The sequence below is a fragment of the Dipodomys merriami genome, unplaced genomic scaffold (assembly GCF_024711535.1).
Source record: "Dipodomys merriami isolate MVZ:Mamm:240054 unplaced genomic scaffold, mDipMer1.0.p SCAF_7, whole genome shotgun sequence".
Taxonomy (NCBI): Eukaryota; Metazoa; Chordata; class Mammalia; order Rodentia; family Heteromyidae; genus Dipodomys; species Dipodomys merriami.
The window spans coordinates 6031700-6059148 of NW_027206290.1; the positions used below are offsets into that span (position 1 = coordinate 6031700).

Genomic DNA, 27449 nt, shown 5'->3' on the forward strand with positions numbered 1-27449 from the left:
ATGAGTGGATCCAAAAAAATGTGGTACCTATACACAATGGAATTTTGCACAGTTATTAGGAAGAATAATATTATATCATTTGCAGGGAAATGGATGGACCTAGAACAAATAATATTAAGTGAGGCAAGCCAAGCTCAGAGAGACAAATGGCTCATGGTTTCTTTCATATGTGTTAGCTCTAAAACATACTGGGATATGATAAATCACTCAGGAACCTAGACACTCAGAAATGGTGAGACCAAAAGAGGATACTCTTAGGGGATAAACCCAAAGACACAATGCCTAGGTGCCTTTTTATAGCTATATAATATAATTTATATATTGAAACGAACTCCCAAGATGTGGAAATAAGAGGTCTCTTTTGTTGCTGTTGCTGTTTCTGTGTTTTTGTTTCTTTCTGCATGATTTACTCATGTGTCTGTCTTTGAGAGGGAGAAGCATAGAACTCAAGAGGAAAAGGGTGAAAAGGAGAAGCAGTGGCGCTCCCTGGACACTGTATTCAAAATGAACTATATAACTCATGGGTGGAGATGAGAGAGAGGGACTTGGGAGAGTGAGGGAGAGGATGGGAAGGATGATACTGTGTGAAAGGAAATGTACTTCACTTCTGTAACTGTAATTCCTCTGTACTTAACCTTTGTAATAAAAATAATTTGAATGGGAAAAAATAAATGAATGAGTTCATATAGTCATGCAACTTTTGTAGGTATTTTGGAACCCCTCTTTTTTTCCAATCCTGAAACTTGAACTCTGGACCTGGGTGCTTTCCCTTTGCTTCAAGCTAGCACTCTACCACTTGAGCCACAGTGCCACTTCCAGCTTTTTCTGTGATTAATTGGAGATAATAGTTTCACAAGCTTTCCTGCTCCTTCTGTCTTTGAACAGAAATTCTCAGGTCTCAGCTTCCTGAACAGCTAGGAGTTATAGGTATGAGCCACCGGTGCCCAGCTGGGAACACTTCTTTTGCTCAATGATCACTTGATTTTTTTCCCCAAAGCTTAATGTATAATGGGAAAAAGGGTTACTCTCTTTTTTAATATAGCATAGCTCTATCCTACACAGAACAACTTCAGTAGTCCCCAAGAAGTACCACCTCCTTCTCTGGCATTAGAAACTTCTGCAGAATTTGCTAAGCAGAAATACCTAACGGTGGTCAAGCAATAATAACCTAATTGTGTTAGTGTAGAATGGAAGCAATGACATATCTATTAAAAGAGAAAGTGGGGGCTGGGAAGGTGGCTCAGTAGTAGAGTGCTTGACTGGCATGAATGAGGGCCTAGGTTCGATTCCTCAGCACCACATAAGCAGAAAAAGCCAGAAGTGGCACTATGGCTCAAGTGGTAGAGCACTAGCCTTGAGCTGAAGAGCTAAGGGGCGGTGCCCAGGCCCGGAGTGCAGGCCCCACAACCGACAAAAAAATAAATAAATAAAAAGTGACATTAGTAGGAGAAGTGTGGGAATAGGGTATCCAGAAGCATTGGAATAATTCCCACTTCCAAAAATCCTAAGAAAGTAGAATTGCTATACAGCAAGCTGCTTCAATGTTATTGGATGACAAAAGGAAAGTCTCCTTGTCAATTACTTCTGCATAAAAATGAAGACAAGGACAAGAGTTAGAAGTGGGTGACACACTTATACCAGTTGCTGACAGAAATGCCAATAAATGACCTTGAAGGAATGTAAGGAAATAAAACAAATGCATAAGACTTAGGGAGTGATAGAACAACTAATATGCTTAAATAATTCTAAATGTTTTTTTTTGTTGGTCGTGGGTCTTGAACTCTGGGCCTGGGGGCCACTTCCCCTGAACTTTTCAGCTCAAGGCAAGCACTCTACCACTCGAACCAAGCACCACTTCTAGTGGTTTATTGGAGATCAGAGTCTCACAGTTTCAAAGCCAGCCCAGGCAAGAAAGTCCTTGAGACTCTTTTTTTTTGTACATTTTTTAATTGTAAAAATGTTGTACAGTGACCCGGAAACACAACAAATCAAAGAAAGGTTGGACAAATGGGATTGCATAAAGTTGCAGAGCTTCTGCAGGGCAAATGACATAGCTAGCAAGATCAATAGAAAGCCCCCGAATTGGGAGAAGATCTTTACTAGCCATACAACGGACAAGGGTCTCATATCTAAAATATACTTGGAACTCAAAAAATTAAACCCCCCAACAACAAATCCTCAAAGAAACAACTGCCCAATAAATAAGTGGGCTAAAGACTTAAAGAGAAACTTCTCTGAAGAAGAAAGAAGGATGGCCAATAGACACATGAAGAAATGTTCAACATCCCTAGCCATAAAAGAAATGCAAATCAAAACAACATTGAGATATCACCTCACCCCAGTTAGAACGGCAAAAATCAAGAACTCTAACAACAACAGATGCTGGAGGGCATGTGGACAGAAAGGAACCTTACTTCATTGTTGGTGGGAATGTAAACTTGTTCAACCACTTTGGAAAGCAGTATGGAGGTTCCTCAAAAGACTCCACATAGAACTCCCCTATGACCCAGCAATCCCACTTTTGGGCATTTACCCAAATGTTTACAAACAAGACCACACTAAAGCTACCAGCACAACAATGTTTATTGCAGCATTATTTACCATAGCTAAGATATGGAACCAACCCAGATGCCCCTCAGTAGATGAATGGATCAAGAAAATGTGGTATATATACACAATGGAATTCTATGCCTCCATCAGAAAGAATGACATTGCCCCATTTGTTAGGAAATGGAAAGGTTTGGAAAAAATTATATTAAGTGAAGTAAGCCAGGCCCAAAGAAACACAGGTCCCATGGTTTCCCTTATTTGCAATATCTAGTATATGTATGAGTCAAGCGGAAAAGGTCAGATAATGTGATGTCAGGAAAATGAACCCTTAGATATGTATTTTAATGTTTTTTTCTTTCATGCATGTGTTTCTAACGCATTTATAAGATTATTTCTTTGTTGCTTTGTATGTCCCTCCCCAACAGTATAACCCCTGCTTTCACTATATTTGATGTCAGTATAACTTGTGGAGGAGATGGGAAAAAACCAGTTGTTTAAGGATACAGGCGGACCTGTTGCAACAATGAGAAGTACAAGTTGTCATGTGCAAAATGAGCTTTACAACGTAGGTGCGGGGGAGAGGGGGAGGAGAAGGATTGGGATTGGGGGGGAGGGGGGAGGCCGGGAAGGGATGTGAAGGGTAAACCAAAGGAGGAGGCTGCAATGCTTGGTAAGAAATGTACACATTATCCTGCCCATGTAATTGTAACCCCTCTGTACAGTATGTTCACAAATAAAATAAAATTAAATTTAAAAAATGTTGTATAGAGGGTTTACAGTTACATGAGCAAGGTAATGAGTATATTTCCTATTGAGCATTGTTGCCTCCTCCTTTGTTTTCCCCCTACCATCCCTTCTCTCCCACCTCCACAACTACCCCCCCTTGAAGTTGTAAGTTCCTTTTCAACATAGTGTTTTGTACATCTCATTGTTACAAAGGGTCAACTTGTATCCTTATTTAAGCATTTTGGTTTTTTTCCCTGCCCCTCCCCAAATTAGAGAAGTGTATATACAAGACCTAGGGCACCAACATCAAATACAGTGAAAACTGGTTATACCGTGGGGGAGGAACATACAAAGTAACAAAAAAATCACATGGTACATTATAAATACGTTAGAAACAATAGCAAGAAAGAAAAAAGCTATTTTTGTCCCTATCTTAGGGTTCATTTCACTTAACAGCATCTTATCTGGTCATATGTATGTAGCCTTTGGCCTTTTCTGTTTGTCCTACACATGTACTAGTTATAAACTACCAGAAAACCAGAAGTGACACTGTGGCTCAAGTGGTAGAGCCCTTGAGTGAAGAGCGCAGGGGCAGTGCTCAGGCTCTGAATTCAAGCCCCAGAACTGACAGGGGAGAAAAAAGAATTTATTGCATTTTATTTCTTTGTTTCCATTGAAAACCCATGACAGAACTGGTATAATAAATAAATAAACCAACAAACCCAAACCTAACTTTCAATAGGTGTATTCCTATGACTGGCCAACTCTTCTAGAAAAGATGCATGATTAGAAATAGAGACACGATAAGGAGAAGAGAAGATATTCTTGTTCATGATCTTATAAGCTATTTAAACTCAATTCTACCTCGTTCTTCTCTCTAATATCCTTTGTACTTTGAGAGATTCCTAGGAGCTTGACCTCTTTGAATTTTCCTTGCTTTCCCATTCTCAGTACTTTTCTCAGTTTTTTTTCTTCCTTTGACAATTCAACTCTCTCTTCCCCATTTGTCAAAGTAGCCCTTTTATACCCAATTCCACACTAAAGCACAATGATATAGCCTAAAGATCACCACAGGTATGCAGTAGGCTCTTCCTCACTGCAGGTCAGTCTATTCCTCGCAAGAATGAAATGTCCCTGAAGCACAATATTCTCTCTTTAAAGGTCTTTTTAGTTCCCATTCACAGAGAATCTTAATGTGCTTCCCACATCAAATCCAAACTCCTAATTATATGAATCATTTATCACCAATCCTCATCAATATTTATAGGAACATCTCCCTACAATTTCCACTAATTCTGAGCATGTGTCTGCATTTTTATACACACTTATGCTTGTCTTACATGATTCTGTCCTTCTTCCTTAGGGGGGAAACTTCTCTAGAGTCAACTATTCCTTTAGTATGCCACTGGAAGGACTGTTCTCATTCCACTTTCTCTTTGAGGAAGTTTCAGCCTCGTTATTCTGTTTTCTAATCCACACTTCTTTTCATCCATCTTAACTGCTATCTTCTCCTGAAGTCACCCATCTGCAAATGACTTCTCATGCTTGATAAGCTGAGCTATTACACATCTGGCTCAGCCTCTTTTAATCATATGTAAAATATTCCACTGTGGGTATCATCTGCTCAGTAGAACACAAATGCCTTGCAAGCAGCATTCATATCTAATTCATTACTCTCTCCATCAGGAGTACCACCCAGCCCATGTAATGGCTCGATAGAATATTAGTTAATAATGTGTTCAGATTCAAATAATGAAGTAAGTTCTTAAAGTTTATGTTCATGTACACAAAATTTCATTAAAAATACAATAAAATTTTAACCCACAATATTTTCTCCATTTGGAGTGATTAGAAGCAGACTCTGAAATAAGGCATCTGGATTCAAGCAATTTATGTTATAGTAATCCTAGAAAATAATAATAGTCAGAAGGAAAGTGGGACATTAAATAGGGAGCTGTCACAAAAGGTACTGAGATAAGAGTATCATGGTTCAACACCAGCCAGAGTCAGCAGTTAGTGGGATCCTACATTCAAAGAATAAGCTGGGTTTAGTAATACAGTAATAGTAATATTATAGTAATCCTAGCTATTTGAGGAGGTGGAGGTAAGATGCTAGAAGTCCAAGGCAAACCAGCAGCTTTGAGAGCTAATCTAGAAAATAACTGAAATAAATGCAATTGAGGGCATAGCTCAAGTGACAGAACACTTGCTTAGTAGGTACAAGACCCTGAGTTCAACCCTCAGTACTTCCTGAAAAATAACAATAAAATAAAGGATTCCTTATCACACAACACTGATCAGGTACCTGCAGTTTAATCCCATTATGCAACCTTAGAGTCAGTATAGAATTGTACCTCAGAATGAAGCTGAGTTATTTAGTCACCATTTCTTATAAGTTTTGGCTGCAGGATTGCAGGGGAAGATATTCTCTGGTTCTACCAACCTGACCCATGGAACCCAAATAGACAGTCTTCAGTCAGAGAGAATCTTCAGGTACTGAAATTCTTAGTCAATTGAGGATGGAATGGATGATAAGAAATCAAAAGAAATAAGAAATTACAGGTACCAGCATTATGTACTACACACAGGAACAAAAAGAACAGGAGGAGATCCATAAATTGACAAATTCTTGATAGATTTTTGGATAAGAGAGTGCAAATAAAAGACCACTGGTAGAAATCAAAGAGAGATGGCCAGAATATATGAAGAAAGAGGAGGAAGCACAACCCCGGAAAAGCACTAGGTAGGATGGAAAGGCTGAGTCTATTTTATAAGACCCCAATTCCAGATAGGACTGAGACTCAGATACTAAGAACGAACTATCATGCTAAAAGTGAAGGTGAGCTGAACATTTGCTTTACAAAGGTTGATGAACTACATCCACCATATTTGTGTTGCTTTTACAAAATTAGTTTAAGGGTCATTTTTTTGGTTTGGTTTGGTTTGGTTTTTAAGGCACTGAGGATTGAACCAAGAAACTAGCACATTCTGGACCTGCACTCTATTTGAGATATATCTCCAGTCCATTGTTTCATTTTTTATAAAACAAACAGTGACTCACAAAGCCTAAATTGTTTAACATTTGATTTTTACAGAAAACAATTGCTGACCCTTGGTTTATAGAACAGTAAACACACATACAAGCCCTGGACATAAGACCCACTGAAACCCATTACTTAACTCTGCACATAAACACACACACACACACACACACACACACACACACACACACACACACACACACACAACCTGCCCTCAGCTATCTTCTCTGTTTTAGGAAAAAGTATGACAGTATCACGGTCAATCAATTGAAGTCAAAGTTCTGAAAACAAATGATTTCCAACCAAGAATTGCATTTTCTGCCAAAATGATTTATTCAATCAGATATGAAAATAGAATGAAGCTTTGTTGGTTTGCAAGCCCTTATTCATGTTACATCCTATGTACCCTTCCTCAGAAGTTCACTTGAGCGGGACTGGGAATGTGGCTTAGTGGTAGAGTGCTTGCCTAGCATGGATGAAACCCTGGGTTTGATTTCTCAGTACCGCATAAACAGAAAAAGCCAGAAGTGACACTGTGGCTGAAGTGGTAGAGAACTAGCCTTGAGCACAAAGAGGCTCACTGACAGTGCCCAGACCCTGAGTTCAAGCTCCAGGACTGGCCAAAGAAAAAAAAAGAAGTTCATTTGAGGACATAAGCCACAAAGAATGCATAAAAGACATAAAGGAAGAGGGTGCTGTGCAGGAGAGCACAAAGGCAAGGCTAAGAGTACAGCTTTCAAAAGGCCCTTAGGAGGACCTAGTACAGACCTCATGCAGTAGACTACTGCTCCAGGAAGGAGCTGCATGGATTGAGAACTCTGAAAAGGTTAAGAATAAGATACGTTTATGAGTATAATTTTCCAAGAGATAATTCCTTTTGAGATTTGAATCTGAAAAAAAAGTTCACTGAATGCCAGAGAATTAAACCCAAAGTGAAGGAATTTTCATAAGAACTCTACATTAAGCCCATAGAGAGTAAATGAAAATTCCATAGACAAATAGCAATGAACTATAGTTTGCTCTGCATGTCAATTTATCTGGTCATACTAATGGGAATTTTTTATTGACATGGAAAATTGGAAAGTACTCAGGTGAAGGAAGTGGAAGAAAGACAGGTGCTTATTTACAAAGTAGGAACTAAGGGATGGCAGAGTGGCCCACGTGGTAGAGCACCTACCTACCTAGCCCATGAAAGACCCTGAGTTCAAACCTAGTTATTGCCCAAATTTAAAAAAATACTAGAGTTCGGATTTGGATTCAATGTCAATGATTAATGTAACAGGAAGTAAAGATATAGCTATATTTTTAAATACTAAAATTCATGAGTAAGAAAACAGACTATTGAATGGTTGTATGTAGGAAAAGGGGTAATGGAGAGATAAAGAGTAATAAAAGTTAGTTTGGTCCTAATATAATATATCAAGAAGTAAATAGTGTCCAAAGTAATAATCCAAGAAGCAGCAATGTATTTGTGTGTTTGTGTAATTTAGAAATACTTATTAGAAAACAATCTAAACAGGAATAGTTAAAAAATAGTCAATTCTGTAAGTAGGGAAGGGTATAGCAGAGGATTCTGCCTTTTTATTAGAAATTTTCCTGCAATGACTTCTTCAGAAGATAAATGTATTCTTTCAATAAAATTGACTACTTAGTAACATGATAAGTAAAAATATTCCTTAGAATGCCTCCCTCACAAACATGTAAAATGAATAGTTAGGTACTTACCTATAGGTGAATATGAACTTGACTACTAAAGGTGACAGTAAATAAGTTCTATTGCCATAAATTAAACTGATTCAATACATGTCATATAAATTGCCACAATATTTATTTCATTGGAATATAACTCAAGAAAAAAAGTCAGAAGAAAATCTCTTCCTATGACAGCTTTTGTTGCTTTGGAAAATATGTGCAATGTTTTGGCCATAGTGAGGTTCAGAAATAGTGTTTGCACCTTCTACCCAGATATAATATTTATAGTAAAAATAATTATGTACCTTATGTACCGGTAAACAGGATGTATCAGTAAGTGTGACAAATCTGAAGACTGTCAGCAAGTCTCAACTCATTTTAGTCTCAGCTGAATAAGCTTCATAAAGCAGCATTTGGGAAAAGATAAAAAGTGAGAAGGTGAAATAAATCAAAGTCAGCACCTTGAGTTACACTCAGAAGTAAGTTGTGATATTGGGAGATAAAACGATTTGTTCTTTTTGTGATTTCTCTTATTAAGAAAGTCAGGCCTTGCTCATTTTGAGTTGCATTTTCAATACTTTGTTCCAGGAAGAGTATTTTACTATTATCTAATCTTAGGGCAGTCCAGACAGAAAATACACACAGTATGTTTGGTCAGAGAAATGCCCTTTCAATTAAAAAAATCTGGTATATATACACAGTGGAATTTTACTCATCCATTAGAAAGAATAATATTATGCCATTTGCAGGGAAATCGATGGACCTAGAATATATCATGTTAAGTGAGGTAAGCCAAACTCAGAGAGACAAATGACACATTGTGGAAGCTAGATCTAAAATATAACTGGACATGACAGTGCATACAAATTTCCAGGAATTCACACACAATCCAAAGGAGAATAACCTAGGGGAAAAAACCCAAAGGTATACCTCCTGTGAACTTTTAAAATACTATTTATTGAAACCAATTTCAGGAAATGGAAACATGGGGAAGGGGAGCAGGGAGTTTGGTAGTGGTGTTTGTATTTGCTTTGGGGTTTTATTTTTGTCTTTTGGCGGGGAGGACAAAGAGGAAGGCACAGAAATGGAAGAAAGTGAACAAATGAAGTAGAAAACAAACTATGCATTCGTGGGCAGGCATGAAAGAGGGAAACGGGAAGAAAGTGAACGAAGGGGTGACATTGACCAAAAAACAAATGTTCCCATTACTTATAAAATGGTAACCCCATCTGTATAACACCTTAATAATAACAATAAAAACTTTTTAAAAGTGCCACTTGACATTGTTTACTTGGCTTAAGAATGCCTTAACTTACATTATCTGACACTAAACCTACGACATTTTCTTCTTATGTGTCACTTGATATTTATTCAGTTTTGCAGATCAGACACATCTTGATAAAATAATAAAAATACTTACTCCTATAATATGGATTTTTTAAAAAAACAAGCAACTTAATAAAATAAAAGCAAAAATGGATCTGGCTCTTGGACTGAGAAAATAAAATTGTTTTCTAAAGAAATCATGTAACACATTAAAATGCTTAAGTTCAAACAAGCTTAGAATAATAAAACTAATTTCTACAAGCTACTTCTTAACACTGAGTCACATATTACTTGAATGTAGCATTGTATTCACTCAACAAATTATATTATTTCATTAAGTGGTTCTGGCCACATGTATTATTATGTGTAAATATAAAATATAATGAGCTTATACTTTAAAGGTTTAATTTAATCATAGAGTATCACAAGGTACAATAGAAAAAAGGGAAAATTTAGATTTAGATTTTTTTTTATATTCACTCTGGTAGGACCAACTGCCAAGTGACAAATTAATTATATTATTGGCTATGCACTACATTTTTTTATTGTGAAAATACTGTACAGAGGGGTTACAATTACATGGGCAAGATAATGAGTACATTTCTTATCAAGCATTGTAGCCTCCTCCTTTGTTTACCCTTCCCATACCTTCCCATCCTCCCCCACCCAATCCTCCCAGCTTCTCCCCCCGGCCTCCCCCCCCCGACCCCCCCCACCAAAGTTGTAAAGTTCATTTTTCGACATAATGACTTGTACATCTCATTGTTGCAATGGGTTCACCTGTATCCCTATTTAAACGATTTGTTTTTCCCCTTCCCCTCCACAAGTTATATCGACATCAAATACAGTGAAAGCAGGGGTTATACTGTGGGGGAGGGACATACAAAGCAACAAAGAAATAATCTTATAAATGTGTTAGAAACAATCGCAAGAAAGAAAAAACATTTGAATACATATCTTAGGGTTCATTTTCCTAACATCACCTTATCTGACCTTTTCTGCTTGACTCAGACATATACCAGATATTGTAAATAAGGGAAACCATGGGACCTATGTTTCTTTGGGCCTGGTTTACTTCACTTAATATATTTTTTTTCCAAGTCTTTCCATTTCCTAACAAATGGGGCAATGTCATTCTTTCTGATGGAGGCATAGAATTCCATTGTGTATATATACCACCTTTTCTTGATCCATTCATCTACTGAGGGGCATCTGGGTTGGTTCCATATCTTAGCTATAGTAAATAATGCTGCAATAAACATAGTCGTAGCTTTAGTGTGGTCTTGTTTGTAAACATTTGGGTAAATGCCCAAAAGTGGGATTGCTGGATCATAGGGGAGCTCTATGTGAAGTCTTTTGAGGAACTTCCATACTGCTTTCCAAAGTGGTTGAACAAGTTTACACTCCCACCAACAATGCAGTAAGGTTCCCTTCTGTCCACATCCCCTCCAGGATCTGTTGTTATTAGAGTTCTTGATTTTAGCCATTCTAACTGGAGTGAGGTCATATCTCAATGTTGTTTTGATTTACATTTCTTTTATAGCTAGGGAGGTTGAGCATTTCTTCATGTGTCTATTGGCCATCCTTCTTTCCTCTTCAGAGAAGTTTCTCTTTAAGTCTTTAGCCCACTTATTTATTGGGCAGGTGTTTCTTTGAAGATTTATTGTTGGGGGATTTAATTTTTTGAGTTCCAGGTATATTTTAGATATGAGACCCTTGTCCATTGTATGGCTAGTGAAGATCTTCTCCCAATCCATGGGCTTTCTATTGATCTAGCTAGCTATGTCCTTTGCCATGCAGAAGCTCTGCAATTTCATGCAACCCATTTGTCCAACCTTTCTTTGATTTGTTGTGTTTCTGGGTCTCTATTAAGAAAAATTTGGCCTGTGCCAAGGAGACCTAGGGTTTCTCCTATTCCATCCTGTAATGTTTTCAGAGTGTCTGCTTTGACTCCGAGGTCTTTGATCCATTTGGAGTTGGTTCTGGTGCAAGGTGATATGTAAGGATCTAGCTTTATTTTTCTACAAGTAGTTAACCAATTTTGCCAGCATCATTTACTGAAGAGGCTGTCTTTCTTCCATTCTTTTTTTTTTTAGCTCTCTGATTGAAGAATAGGTGGCTATAGGTCTGTGGGTTCATTTCTGGGTTTTCAATTCTATTCCATTGGTCCTGAGGTCTGTTCTTGTGCCAGTACGAAGCTGTTTTGATTACTATGGCTTTGTAGTAGAGTTTGAAATTTGGTATTGATATTCCTCCAGCAGTATTCTTTCTGTTGAGGATCGTTTTTGCTATTCAGGGTCTTTTATTGTTCCATATGAATTTTGGGATTATGCACTACATTTTTATTGATTTGTGAAGGTATTGCTGAATAGTTAATAGCATGTCAGCCATTCATTCACAAATATTCCTAGGGATGGCATGTCAAGATATAAAGCATTTTATGAACCACTGGGAAAGTCCTATGCAATTCTTTGAAAGCTAAATCATTTTTCTTAAACAGTTATTTGAAAAACTCCTTATTAATGTTAGACTACTTAATAGAGAAAGCACATATTTAAATTGTAATAATTTGCTTTTCTCAGCTATGTAGTTTACAACACAACACAATTTGTTCAGACTAAAACTTGTATGGCTAGGTTAACTGACAAAGGAGTGCCTGAACAGTTGCCCTGTGATAAGTTAACTGCAAACACATTATGAAAAAGACAACATGAAAAAGGGAACCATGAATAATGCTATTAGCAATTGCCTCCCAGGAAACCAGAATACCGGGACAGACAACATTTAAGAAGTGCTCAGGAGCAGGGCGCTGGTGGCTCACGTCTGTAATCCTAGCTACTCAGGAGGCTGAGATCTGAGGATCACGGTTCAAAGCCAGGCCTGTGAGACTCTTACCTCCAATAAACCACTAGAAAACCGGAAGTGGTGCTGCGGCGCATGCGGTAGAGCACTAGCCTTGAGCCAAAAGAGCACTAGCCTTGAGCCGAAGAACGCAAGGACAGCACCCAAGCCCAGAGTTCAAGTCCTACAACCGACAAAAACAAACAACAACAACAACAAAAGAAGTGCTCAGGAGTGGTAGAAAGTTCTTGCAGGCTAAGATACTGGAGAGTTTGAAACTCAGAGACATACATACAGACAGTGTCAGAAGACTTGTGGAATTGTTGAAAGTGATGACATTTATTAAAATGTCATTCATAAACTTGTATTCATAAACTGTTAAATGTCAATGTCTCTGAATAACTATTTAAAGATAAGTTTTTAAATATTATATATGAGCTGATCTATGTAAATCTTGTAGAACAGCACTTTTTCAAATAAATTACTATATGAAGAAGGAAGGAAGGAAGGAAGGAAGGGAGGGAGGGAGGGAGGGAGGAAGGAAGGAAGGAAGGAAGGAAGGAAGGAAGGAAGGAAGGAAGGAAGGATTTTTTTATTTTTAATTTTGTGACATTCAATGTCACCCCACTAATTGCTGAGTTCTTTGGATATAGATAGACATCACGGCATTTTTTTCTATAGCAGGCACTGTTAGACTGCTTAGATTTGAATGTTGCCTCTATTGTCTGAATAAAGAAAAATTAACCTTTCTGTACTGTTACTTGGCATAGACATGACAATGCTAGTGACTGCCTCATAGAGTAAATTTGTTTCTATTTGAATGTCTAATGGATGTCTTAAATTCAAGTTCTCCAATATCGAATTCCCTGTCTTCTCTTTCTATGCTTGTTTTTCCAAAATTTCTCCTGCATTCTTCTTGTGTTACTGGCTTTTATCTTTCTGACACCATTCTGTTTTCCAAATGTACCCAGAATCCAACCTTTTCTCATCACACCTTACTACTACTAGCAAGAACCAAAATCTCTAGCTGGACTATTCCAACAGCTTCATCATTGACTTCAAAATTCCAAGTCTTATCCTCTATAGTCTTCTCTCAACACAGCAACTAAAAGAATGCTGGTAGAATGTAAATCAGATTTCACCAATTCTCTGTTCAAACCCTTCATTTAATTTTACGTCTCTCTCAGAACAAAATTCCACACCTACTTGAGCAGACCCTTCCTTGCCTTCCTGAGCTAATCTCCTATTACTTTTCTCCTGAACCTGGAAACTCCAAAAGTGCAAGGCATACTCCTGCATGGAGGCTCTTGCTCTTGTTCCCTACTTCTGGGTTTTACTTCTGCCAGTTGTCTTTGCCCTTATTTCAGATCTTTGGTCAAATGTCACTTTGTCAATGACGGCTTCACATGCTAAGTTTTCTAAAATTAAAGAACCCCTCATTTTAATCAGCATGGCAGTGCACATCTGCAATTCCAACACTCAGGAGACAGAGGCCAATCTGGGCTACATAGCAACGCGGATTTAAAAAAATAGAAGAAAAGAAAAGAAACCTCCTATTCAGGAATATCTCTTTTCTTCCTTTAAATTCTCCCTAAAAACTAAAACTATATACTGCACAATATTTTCTATTTATTCATTTTTAAATTATATATATCCTACCATTCAAACATAAGTTCCTTGAAAGCATAAATATTTTTCTGTTTTATGCTAGTGTACAACCCTAAACTAATATCCTAACAAAGTACATATCCAATATTTATTAAATAATTAAATTTAATAAATAATTAGCAAACATTTTTAAAAGACTGACACACAGTATGAATTCTTAATGCTGACAATTGTTCACTCTATACATTGGTTTATATAATTGCTCCCAGGTTTTCTAAGTCTTCACAATATGTACTTTAAAGATAAACTGTATCAACTTCCAAACAGTTTGTGAATATTTTATTTTTCTTTTGTCTTAAATTTGAAATTATTTCAACACTAAAAACTCATGACCATAAAGCTTCAAAGACACTTGACCCTTGTAGGATGATCTGTTAAAATTAGCTTTTAATTAACTTTCAAATACATTTTATACTATTTAAATATACCCTATGTACATTTTTCCTAAGTACATTTAAGAGATTTATAAACATATCTAGTTAAAGATAATTTCCATATTGTCTTCTATTCATTTCTTGTAATTTCTTTAAAAAATTTTGAGCTAAATAAGCATAATAAATTAAAAGAATTTCATTCAAGTTCTATAATAAATTTAAAGAAATCACCAAAACATCTATTATACCATTACCTATCTCTATCATCCTATTTACCATTCTATATTTTATACATAACTAGATTATAAGTCAAAGTATAAACAGTATTCAGGTTGTTTTGTTGGGTTGCAACATAGCTAGTGATCTTATGGTTGGTATCTCTAAGTATAATCTATCACATCAATGCAGTAATTATTATAGTAATTATTCTGAAATTCTATGAAAAAAGCCTTGATTGCATTGCATAGTTTAGTGGCATGGGGATTTTACTGTGTTACAAGTTTTGTTTAAGTCAGTTATAGAGAGTAATCTTCAATTAACTGTTTTTCCCTAAGAGCCTCATTCTCCAGCCTAATCAATAGCAGAGATATAGTGTACATGTTCATATAAGGTACTTTATATTTTCTGGAAAAATATCTATGATCTAAGAAATAAATTACAAGTACAACCCTAAAAATACAGACAGGAAAAGCAAAATTAGATAAATTAAATTGCGTCAAAGATAAGAGCTCTGTTCAGCCAAAGAAATAATCAATCCAGCGAAGAAACAGTGTATGAAATTAGGGGAAAGTCCTCAAAAGACACTGCTGATAAGACATCAATATACAAAACGTGAAAAAAAACCCTCCAATTATAAAATTGGACTTAAGTAGATATTTCACAAAAGGAGACACACAAATGGTTGGCAGAATATGAATAAAAATGTTTGAAAGTCAGATTGTATCAATTCTCTAAACTTTTCTCAACATTATTTTTGAGAACATCATTATTCATCAGAAAACAACTTAACTTAAAAACACAATATTTCATCACACACCTGTAAGAATGGCTATCCTCAAAAATGGAATGTGGAGAGAAGAATCTTTGAACACAGTTGGTACAGATGCTATTGGAAGTCAGTGTAGAGACATTTTCAAAAACTTTACAGTAGAACTGCCATATGATTCAGCAATCTTACTTGAAGAATATAGCCAAAGAAGGAAGCCAGTATTTCAAACAGATAATTTCACACTCACTGCCTTATTCACTTTGGCTAAGATATAGAATCCACTAATTGTCCACTGACAAAGGAATGAATTTTTTTATGTCCTTTATAAGTACAGGTACAAGAGCATCAATAACTATACAGCTTTTAAAAGAAAAAAATTCTGTCATTTGCCACATGGAAATAATAGAAAATAATAGACTAGTTGAAATAATACAAGTACTGCATAGTCTCATTTATATGTGGAACACATTAAAAAAATAAAATTCATAGAAGCAAGTAGACCTGGCAGTGGCTATTTGGATGGGGAGATTTTAGGCATAGGGTATGAAATTTGTTTAAATTACACAGAATAAGTTGTAGTGATCCCTTATGAAGCATGGGGACTGTAATCAATAATAATGTTGTTATTATTAATTACATTAATAATTGCCAATAATAATGTAATTAGTAACTATATTAATAATTGCCAAGAAAGTATACACTGAATGTTCTCATCACAAAATATGACATACCTATGACATGATAGATATGTTATATAGTTTTAATCATTTCACACTACATACATTTCTTAAACATCATGCTATATACCATACATATAGACATTTTCTTCATCAAATAAAAATTATCTATATTGCTAAATTTTAATATATCAAGTAAAAAATATTAGCATACAATTTACCATGTGTTAAGATGAAACATACTATTGAAATAGTCTAATCAGTATAGCACTAATGATTACAAATTAAGAACTTTGAGTTTTAAATGCTTATTATAAAGCAAAGAATTCAGAGCCTCAATTTAAATTCCTAAAGGTAAAAGTTTTCATCAAGAAAGAAGTAAACTCTGGATGATGACCATTTGCTTACTAAGGAAAAAGATTTGATGATGATAAGGAAAAGTGTTGTATTTTATTTTATTTTGGTCAGTTGTGGGTCTTGAACTCTGGGCCTGCGCACTGTCCTTGAGCAATTCAGCTCAAGGCTAGCACTCTACCACTTGAGCCACAGTGCCACTTCTGGCTTTTTCTGCTTATGTGGTGCTGAGAAATCAAATCCAGGGCCTCACGCATGCAAGGCAAGCAACTCTACCACTGAGCCACCTTCCCAGCCCAAAGTATTATATTTTAATGACTACAGAATGAAAGGAAATGCTTTGGCGAATCAGCTGGATTTGGCCAGATGATAAAAATGTACATCAGAGATGGTAGATTAAGAATAAGTTCTAGGGGCTGGGAAGGTGGTTCAGTGGTAGAGTGCTTGCCTTACATGCATGAGGCCATGGGTTCAATTCCTCAGCACCATGTAAACAGAAAAAGCCAGAAGTGGCGCTGTGGTTCAAGTGGTAGAGCGCTACCTTTGAGCTGAAGAGCTGAGGGACAGCACCCAGACCTGAAGTTCAAGCCCCACGACAGACCAAAAAAAAAAAAAAAGAGTAAGGTCTAGCCAGATGTCCCAATCTCTTGTTGGCCACACAAAAATAAAAGATTCCTTTTCCATGTCAATGACATTTAATTTGCTGATTAAGCACCTTTAGTTCAGTGAAAGAGTTTTGGTGAGTAATAAAGGATCAATAGATTGTTACAAAACAAAAACAAAAACAAAAAACTTCTAGGCACTGATGACTCATGCCTGCAATTCAGCAGGCTGAAATCTGAGGATGGTGGTTCAAAGCTAGCCCAGGCAGGAAAGTCTTTGAGACTGTTATCTCCAATTAACCACACTAAAAACAGAAATGGAGCTGTGACAAGTGGTAGAGCACTAGGCTTGAGTACAAAAGCTCAGGGACAATATCTAGACCCCAGAACAGGCACAGAAAAGGAAGAGGAAGAGGAGGAAGATGAGGAGGAGGCAGTAGTAAAGGAAGAGTAAGAGTAGGAAAAAATTCTAAAATTCTAAGGGCCTAAGAAAAGTCTTTCAAAGGGTTCTCCTGCATTCACTTCTCCACAGTAACATGTTACTCTGCATTGTGAATTTTAACTACATACACTTTTCCCATAGGCCTAATGCAATTAAGATATATATATATATATATATATATATATATATATATATATATACACATTTTTTTAACTAATTACACCCCTTCTGAAGAGTCACAGCAGTTGGTGTTACAACCCAGGAAAGCTCTTGAAATGACAGGTGACAAAAGTTTTCTCAACAAATAAGATTTAGAAGAGACAGAATAATTTTTTAAAAATCTGAAATGATTCTATAGACTTCACAAAGAAAAAGAAAATTTGAGAAACAAAATCCATCTGTTGCCACTTTTTTAATAGGAATTATGTTATCTCATCTGTGAACCAATATGGGAAATGGAGGTTTGGGTTGAGAGTAATTCAATAGATGGCATAAGTGACGAACTTTTTAAATATCAGGTAAATATTTAGATATTTTTAATATTTCAGCTTGTAAAGTGTACAGCATATTGCATGTATGTTTTTACAAGTTAAAATTTGGTAGCCACCTACTAGTAGACATATCTGTATGGTTGCATTCATATTGTGTAATTGTCCATTGAAAAACACTTCCAAGAAACAAACTAAGACTATGCATGTAGCATGAGAAAAAAAAAAAAAAACTTTACATATCTAGAGTCAAAAGATGCAACTGTAGGTCCTAACCACAATACTTTTATTGCCCAAAAGAAACAATGAAATGACAAAATGTAGAACAAAATGCTAAGTTACACTTTAAAGAGTACTTATGAACAAGTGAAGAATTAAAAAGCCAGAAATAGTATGCCTTAGGACAGACCAAAAAAATTCATCTTTTCTTATGTTGCTTTGATGACAAGATCCATAGGCCCTTGTTCATGTGTAGAAGGAAAATGAGCACCATATAGATGAATTGTTTTTATTAGTAGAAACCAGGATATTCCACGTTATTTCTGTGGATGGATATGTATAACTTCAAGAGAATAATGAGTTCTATAGAATCAGTAACTCATTTTAATTTTTAAAATCCAAACCCATAGGGTAAAGTTATATGATGTAAAGAGGAAAAATTACTTTCATAGATACCTACTGTCTGAAAATTGGCTATAAGCATCATGTGGGGGAAAATAACTATTCTAAGGCAGAACTTTTAAATAATAGCATTAATCAATTTTTCCCATTTAAAAGTAATATGAGTTCATTTCTGGGTTTTCAATTCTATTCCATTGGTCCTGAGGTCTGTTCTTGTGCCAGTACCAAGCTGTTTTGATTACTATGGCTTTGTAATAGAGTTTGAAATTTGGTACTGATATTCCTCCAGCACTGTTCTTTCTGTTAAGGATCGTTTTTGCTATTTGGGGTCTTTTATTGTTCCATATGAATTTTTCGATTGCCTCTTCTATTTCCTTGAAGAATGAGGTTGGAATATTGATCGGTATCGCACTGAATTTGTAGATAGCCTTGGGAAGTATTGCCATTTTCATGATGTTGATCCTTCCAATCCAGGAGCGTGGGAGGTTTTTCCACTTTCTAAGTTCTGTTTTGATTTCCTTTTTCAGGTTTTTAAAGTTTTCATCGTGGAGGTCCACTTCTTTAGTTAAGTTAATTCCTAGGTATTTTATTTTTGTGGGGCTATTACGAATAGAGTTGCTTTCCTAATTTCAGCCACATTTTTCTCGTTGTTGGCATAGAGAAAAGCCATTTATTTTTGAGGGTTAATTTTATTTTTTTATTTTTTTTGGGGGGGGGTCCGGTCATGGGGCCTGAACTCTGGGCCTGAGTGCTATCCCTCAGCTCTTCAGCTCAAGGCTAGCACTCTACCACTTGAGCCACAGCACCACTTCCAGTTTTTTTCTTTTTGCTTATGGGGTGCTGAGGAATCGAACCTAGGGCCTCATGCATGCAAGGCAAGCCCTCTACCACTGAGCCACCTTCCCAGCCCCTTTGAGGGTTAATTTTATACCCTGCTACTTTGCCAAAGTTATGAGTCAGATTGGGGGGAAAGATGGGAAGGAATGAAAAGGGGAAACAAAGGAGGAGGCAACAATGCTTGATAAGAAATGTACTCATTACCTTGCTCATGTAATTGTAACCCCTCTGTACAGTATTTTCACAATAATTTTTTTTAAAAAATAATATGGGTCAGCCCCCGAAGGCTGAGGAAAACAGCCTCATTCAACATCTAATCCTCACATTACCAAAAGGGAATCAAGAAACATTAGCATTAGTAAAGAAAAGCTTTAAAAAGAAGAAATATAGGTCCCATGGTTTCCCTTATTTGCAATAACTAGTATATGTCTAGGACAAGCAGAAAAGGCCAAAAGCTATGTACATATAAGATGATGTTAAGCTAAATGAATCCCAAGATAGGAGCATAAGTGTTTTTTACTTTCTCACTATTGTTTTTATCATATTTATAATGTTCTATGTGATTTTGTTTTGTTTCTTTTGTATGTTTTTCCCCCATGGTATAACCCCTGTTTCACTGTATTGGATTCCGGTGTCCTGCATCTTGTATATACATTATTTTAGTTTGGGGAGGGGAAGGGAAATAACAAAATACTGAAATAAGGATACAGGTTGACCCATTGTAACAATGAGATGTACAAGACACTATGTTGATAAGGAACTTTACAACTTTGTGGGGGGGGCGGGGGAGGAGCTGGGGAGGTGGGGAGGGAAGGGATGGTAGGGGAAAAACAAAGGAGGTAACAATGCTCTATAGGAAATGTACTCATTATTTTACTCATGTAACTGTAACCCCTCTGGTACAGTATTTTTACAATAAAAAAATATAAAAAAGAAATAGGAGAAAAGGAGTCAGACTATACTGTATGACCAAGGTTTTCTAAAAGCTAGGCTTAAATTTTTTACATATAGGGCTGGGAAGGTGGCTCAGTGGTAGAGTGCTTGCCTTGCATGCATGAGGCCCTGGGTTCAATTCCTCAGCACCACATAAGCAGAAAAAGCCAGAAGTGGTCCTGTGGCTCAAATGGTAGAGCGCTCTCCTTGAGCCCAGGCCCAGAAGTCAGGCCCCATGACCAGAAAAAAAAATTACATATAGTGTTTCACTTGTTGAATAAAATGACTAAGCTAGCTGAATGGTTTATGTGCAGAAGGTTTAAGTCATTCTGGTCCACTGGCACAAAATAATAAAAATGCCTAGTACTGAATGCTACTATTAGGACCCACAATTTAAAAGTTGCATTGTCAGCAGTAGAAAGTGTAATTTCAAAACCATAATGAAAATTCTCCTAGACTAGCTCATTAAAAGTGTTGTACATAGGATACAGTGTAGGAAAGATAGATATTATTCCAAAAGAAAATATTTGGTCCCAATTTCACAAAGTATTAAAAAGTTACCTTCAACTGGACATGTTAGGTTGAAACTTCCTTGTATAGCTTCTTGAAAATTAAAAAATAAAGGTTTAAAGAAATTACTTTCCTCGGGCTGGGAAGGTGGATCAGTGGTAGAGCACTTGCCTTGCACGCATGAGGCCCTGGGTTCAATTCCTCAGCACCACATAAGCAAAAAGAAAAAAGCCAGAAGTAGTGCTGTGGCTCAAGTGGTAGAGTGCTAGCCTTGAGCTGAAGAGCTGATGGACAGTGCCCAGGCCCAGATTCAGGCCCCATGACCGGACCCAAAAAAAAAAAAATTACTTTCTTCGTCCAAAATGTATAAGGTTTTGAATTCCAAAGGTTTCATAGAAACTAATCTAGTCTCACCTAAATAAGCTTCCCTTTTCCAGTAATTCTACAAATGGGTGTAGTATATAGGATTTTTCACTTTTTTTCCTTTTCCTACAGTGTATTTGTAAAAAGCAATTGGACCTTTCACTATTCATTATTGCACTAGGTAGGCCCACTAGGTAGGCTCAGTAGCAATCAGGAAACAACTTCATTTTTCTCCCATCACTGTCTTCATTCTGTCAGATCTCCCCTACTCTATTCTTGACAGCCTCTCTTTCAGATGTCTTTCCATGATAACAATTTTTCCATCAAGCACCAAGATGTTCTGTCTTGTCTAACTCAAAACATTAATCTAATATTCAGTTTGGATCTTCTCACCTTTTGCCAGCTCAGAACTGATTTCTGGTGTGGGGGAGAGAAGAAGCAAATGGAAGGATACAGTAAAAAAAAAAAAAAAAAAAAAAAAAAAGCTGGGTTGTGTTCCTTTGTGCTCCTTTCCTCCCTCCCTCCCCACCCCTACCATTTCCCTTCCCATAGCTAAATCATAGGAGATGGAAAAGATCAAAACAGGAGGTTTTGTTTGTTGTGTTCAGGGAATTATCAGAGGTCTTCTGTCACCATAGGCTTCCAAATACTAGGACTCAGAAAGCACTTTTGTGAATTCTTTTGTATACTCGTCTTGGGGCTTGAACTTCAGGACCTAGGTGCTGCCTTTGAGCTTCTTTGCTCAACTTCAGGCTTTTTGGTGGTTAATTGGAGGTAATAGTCTCATAGACTTTCCTGCCCAGACTGGCTTCAAATCTCCATTATCAGATCTCACTACCCTGAGCAGTTTAGGATTAGGTGGCATGAGCCACCAGCCCTGAGCTACATTTGTGGATTCTTGAGAGAACTCAGCAACTTCCTGTGTTCTGTGTGTTTCCTGCAAATGTCAGTGAGCCTATCACATAATCTCTTAAATCACTCTGCCCTCATTTTTTTCGCCTCAGTGGGCAGCACTCCTAAATGGGTACATTTGGCGCAAAAATTTCAATGGATTCACAACATGACAAACTATTGAGCTGTTTGTTCCTGCCCTGAAGTCAAAGGCCGTTCTAAATGATGGGTGGTCCATATGCAAGCTTCTCTTTCAACAACAACAAACCCTCTGCTCAAATATGGGGTGGGGGGAGTCTTCTAGTTTCGACAATGTGTCATACTACATTCTATCCAAGCCATTTTACCATTTTATCAAAAATCTTAATCTCTTTAATCAGTACTCTTGAAGTTTCCTAATGAGCCACCTTGGAGATAGAAAAATTGCCCTTCTGTTCTCTCTAAAGAAAGGGAAAAGGAAGTCTGAATTTCTCTCTACTCCTATGAATTCCTTTCCAAGAATTTCTAATGGCTCTCCTCTCAAGAAAACAGAGGCAGGTTGATAAGACAGTTTGGTGGTCTAGTCAACTTGTAGTGATTCCCTTGGGCTTCTACCATCTGTCTACGGAGTATGAGGGAATCCGTCACCCAATATCCTAAATTTTGTGATCTCAAATTCTATGAGATCAGGCATCCCCTATATTGCACTTGTTGTCACAGATTTGTAGCTTTTAAATGAAGCTCTTCAAATGAGAATTTACCTTTCTGAATGTCTGCCCATTACCAGGAGAGAAGATATCCAAAATCAAGTGATCAAGGCCCTCATTTCAAATGATTCTGTCCTTACATTGAAACAAAAAGTCTAACAAGGGTTTATGATGTAAAACAGGATAAAGTAGGGAGAAGTGGGGGAACAGTTTTTTCTTCTCCCCATGCAAGAAATACTCAGAATGGAAGTTGCCCTTTGTAGTATAATAAACTTTTTGAGTTGGAGGAATACACATGACTAGAGAGTGTAGAGTAAAACTAGACAATGGCTCTGAGTGGCCAAGATGTTGCTTATTAAAGATGGAGATAAATCTGACACTAGCTAAAACATAGGTGGATTTTAGATAGACAGACTTTCCCCCTGAGATATGCTTCACATATTTTCTGTTTCTTTACCTGGTACAAAAAGCTTACAGCATTTTTATCATCTCAAAGGAGAAGGTAAATGCAAATAGACTCTTTATAACTCCTATTACTGTAACTTAACACCTAAAAGTAGATGTGCCAGGAGGGAAATTTAAGTAGTTTTTTCAGTTTACTTCTCAATTTTAGTATCTGAGTCTGAACCCTTTGATAAAGTTCCCTGTCTTCTCATTTGTCTATCTTGGCTCATTATTCCATGTCTTTGATTCATTATAGCCCTATAAGGGATAAACAGAGTCAAAGGTCTATCCTCAGTAGCTGAAACTAGGCTGTTAGGCCAAAGCCAGAAAAAAAAGAAACAAAAAGGCATTTTTCCTATATGATTTAGGAGATAACATGGGAAAGAGAAATTAACAGAAGATAAATTAATAGAAGTCAAAGAGAAATGAATACAAATGAATCTTTAAAAGTAAGAGTTTCATATATGTTGATGAAATACATAGGATTTTGAAAAAAGAATCATAGAATTCCACATCTAAAATTAAATATTTTTAAAAATTGTTTTTAAAAATAATCATAAAATTCCAATGCAAAACTCCACAAAGGAGGTAATGGAAATTCCACAGCTTACAGCTTATTTTACAAAACCATTAAATGTCACTGTGGGTTTTGCATTTCAAAGAATTAAAATTTACTTCTTTTAACTTTTTATAACAGAAGCAGAAGCAGTCAGATTCATCAACAACTGGAGAATTTTATTCCAGGATAGGTTGCAACTAGCTGTATGGAAGTACAGAGAAAAATTTAAATGGAGGATGAGATCACAAGGTCTCTGAAAAAAGAACATTTGAATTAAACTTTCCAGCCAGTAGAAGTGGTCTACTAAGGTGATGGAATGTTTCTAGATGGTTTGTTTTGTTTTGTTTTCAGTTGTCCACCCACCTAAGGCCTACTAATAAGTTTTATTCTGATCTAATGAGAATCAATGAATACTTCCTAAAGCAATATTATCTTTAATTTACATTCTCTAAACAGTCAATAATGCCCTAGGGGTCAAATTTAATTTAGTGAACCTCCCCTGACACTAGAATAGTGATCTGACCCAAGCACTGTTCTAATTATTTAAGTTATCTCTAGGGAAGAATTTAATACCCCAAGCCTCTTTATACTTCAAGGGAAACTTGTGACAGGGTAAAACAAACAAAACAAAAGAATTGTCATTCTCCTCTTAGAGATGATCAATTTTCAATCTATTGAAAGTGTTTGCTTTTTCTAATTAACTTTCCTATCAGTTTCCCTGGTTGCTCAAAGTGTTTCCTAAACTCTTTAGTACTAAGGCAGATAACACTGAGCTGGCTTTCCTGTAACTATTTTAAAAGTGTCAAATCAAGCTCATCTTTCCAGGAGGTATGGGTAGCATTGTCCATAGAGGGGTAGCTGTGACTTCACTGCTACTATCAAAAACAGGCAACAGATGGGTTCAGGCTGCCATTTTTACTATAGCTATCAATCTAATAGGCTCTGTTCTTGTAGAATAAACTATCCATTTCTGCTTCTCAGATCTAGCCACTGTGTAAAAGGCATCAGGCAAAGGTACTTTAAAAGGCTGTAGCAACAAGCACAGCTAAGCATTAGCCTGATGGCATTCTTTTCCTGGTATGAATAAATTAATCTGCTTCAATCACCATGCTGGCAACCTAGTCTAGGTATCATTATCACTCTAGAATATAAAAATCCTTTCTTGTAAATTGCAAATGTATTCTGAATTGCCAAAGACTTAGGACACTCTTGGTATATTATGAGCTAATTAGAAAACTGAGGGTCCTCATATTTGGAAGATGGCTTTATGATTCATAGACTACTTCCTTAAAAATGAAACTAAAATCCAACCATAAATACTATGCTTGAGGCTCTTTTTTGTTGTTGTTAAGACAATGTTGTTCTTGTTGTTGATGGGGGATTTTTGTTCATTTGCATTTTTTACAATTCCTAAGTCAATTCAATGAGCAGGAAGGTAATTAATCTTGAAAATGTCACATAATTTAGCTCCTTTATTCTAATTTTATACATAAATATGCAATTAAGTAGTTTGTGGGGGGGAAATGTTAAATTCTACTCAGCGTAGTTTCCCACCCATAGACTTGCTATTCTGAGAAAATTAATCTCTTTTACTCTTTTTTTCCTAGTTTTAAAAATAACAATAATTTTGTAAAGTTGTTATATTTCATAAAGGAACTGTGAATCACTTAACAAATATTAGATTTATTTTGCCTGTTTGTTCTGGTAGATCACATAAATTTACTTTAAGTATTAGAATAACAGTCTTTGGTATCATATAGACTCGGTAACCATTCATCATCAATAACTATTTGTTGACTACATGAATTAATGAAATATTTATTCAGCCACATACTATATCAGAACTCCAGTCAAATTATATAGTCTAAGGGGCTCGGAAGGTGGTTCAGTGGTAGAGTGCTTGCCTTGAATGCATGAGGCCCTGGGTTCAATTCCTCAGCACCACATAAGCAGAAAAAGCTGGAAGTGGAGCTGAGGCTCAAGTGATAGAGCACTAGTCTACAGCTGAAGAGCTGAGGGACAGCACCCGGGCCCAGAGTTCAGGCCCCACGACCAACCCCAGTGTTCATATATCCACAATATACAATTAAGAATACATTCTTCAGTGATTCTTGATCCTAGGATATAAGATGATATGCAAACTCTAAGAAAATCAGAGTCAGGTGTGGTTTCTCTCACCTATAATCTGAACTGCTCAAGAGGAAAAGGTAAGGAGAATCACAGTTCAAAGTCAGGGAAAATCTTAGGGAAAATCTTACCAAGATGGGCATGGTGGCACAAACTTGTAATTCTAGCTAGATGGGAAGCATAAGTAGGAGGTTCCCAGTCCAAGGCCAGTCTTGAGAAAAACCATGAGATCCTAAATGAAATATAACCTGAGGCAAAAATGTCCGGAAAGATAGTTCAAGTAATAGAACACTTAAACCATAGTACTGATACGTGTGTGTGCATACATAATAAAAACATAAAGTAATGTGAATTAATCAGTAGCAGGAAAAAGTCTATGCTTTTGTATCTTTAGGAATGTATCTTCATGCCAGGCATGATGGCTTAAGCCTATAATCCTAGCTGCTTCAGATCATGGCTCTGGTCATGGTTCAAGGACTGCACAGGAAGAAAAGATCACAAGATTTCATCACAACCAATAGCTGGGAATAGTGGGGTGCATTTGTCATCCCCTGCAACATGAGGAAGTACAACAAGTAGGAGACTAAAAGCAAGGTCATCCTAGGCATAATAAGCTTTATTCAAACTCAAATCAACAAATACTTTACCACAAACAATGCAATAAGGATGAACTAGAGGTGTAATTCAAGTGTAGGGCTGCCTCCCTAGCAAAAAGAAGGCCTAGAGTTCAATTCCTATCCCACCAAATAGAAAAAAAGAAAAATGAAGCTGGGTATCAGTGGCACACGCCTGTAATCCTAGCTATTCAGGAGGCTGAGATCTGAGGATTGCCGCTCAAAGCCATCCCAGGCAGGAAAGACTGTGCAACTCTTATCTCCACTAAACCACCAGAAAACCAGAAGTGATGCTATGACTCAAGTGGTGGAGAGCTAGCCTTGAGCTGAAGAGTTGAGGGACCTTGCCCAGGCCTAGAGTTCAAGCCCCATGACCAATAAAAAACAAAAGAAAGGAAAATAAAAACAATAATAACACTTGTAAATAGCCTCTGAATATTTTAATAAATAAATTAACATAATATTTTGTTGAATAAATTAACAAATATTTTGTACCTGGAAAGAAAACTAACAATACATCACAAAATAACAGAGGAAAAACAGCACTACTTTTTTCATCATGTTATAGAAGGAGCTGCTAACCTAATAACATTAAATTACATGAAACTGAAAACAAAGTTAATTTTTCAAGGAATAACCTTCAGTACCATGATTTTAAAGAAAGATATAGAGATTAATGTATAAATTTATCTTCAAAATTATACTTGGTATTACAGCTTTACAGTGTTTACTTAATGTTAGCATTTTCAATAAATTACCTTTTTGCTGACCCAGACTAAACCAACTCAGAAAATTATGACAATGAAAGAAGAAGGGAAGGGGAGGACAAAGAGAAAGGAGGAGAGAAGGCAAGTATCTCTCTGGGTATTTCTGAAGAAATTCCAGAGAAATGAGATTTAAAGATTCCAAGTGTGGAAGAGCATTCACTAGGAACTAACTACAATGATTCCAGATTTGCATGATGTATTGGTGAAAATACATTGTCAAAGGGTACCCTTGGTCCTTTATTCACCTCCCCAGCGCATTGTCTACATCTTCAAGTTAGAGATTTTTCTCATTCAACATATATGGGATTTCAGTGTTCCAAAAGCATCT

The 27449-nt window shown here is 36.6% G+C and overlaps 1 protein-coding gene across 4 annotated transcripts in view; it reads right to left on the reverse strand.

The window, feature by feature from the left end:
• The window catches only part of Slc44a5 (solute carrier family 44 member 5), a 349067-nt gene that overhangs the window by 310462 nt on the left and 11156 nt on the right, over positions 1 to 27449 (reverse strand). Inside the window, exon 2 of one of the 4 annotated variants that reach the window (XM_070007304.1) lies at positions 8315 to 8406. The exons of the other annotated variants lie outside the window; for them this stretch is intronic. The gene's annotated coding sequence lies outside the window, so the exon portion shown is untranslated. The remainder of the gene's footprint in view (positions 1 to 8314; positions 8407 to 27449) is intronic. 4 annotated transcript variants of the gene reach the window in all.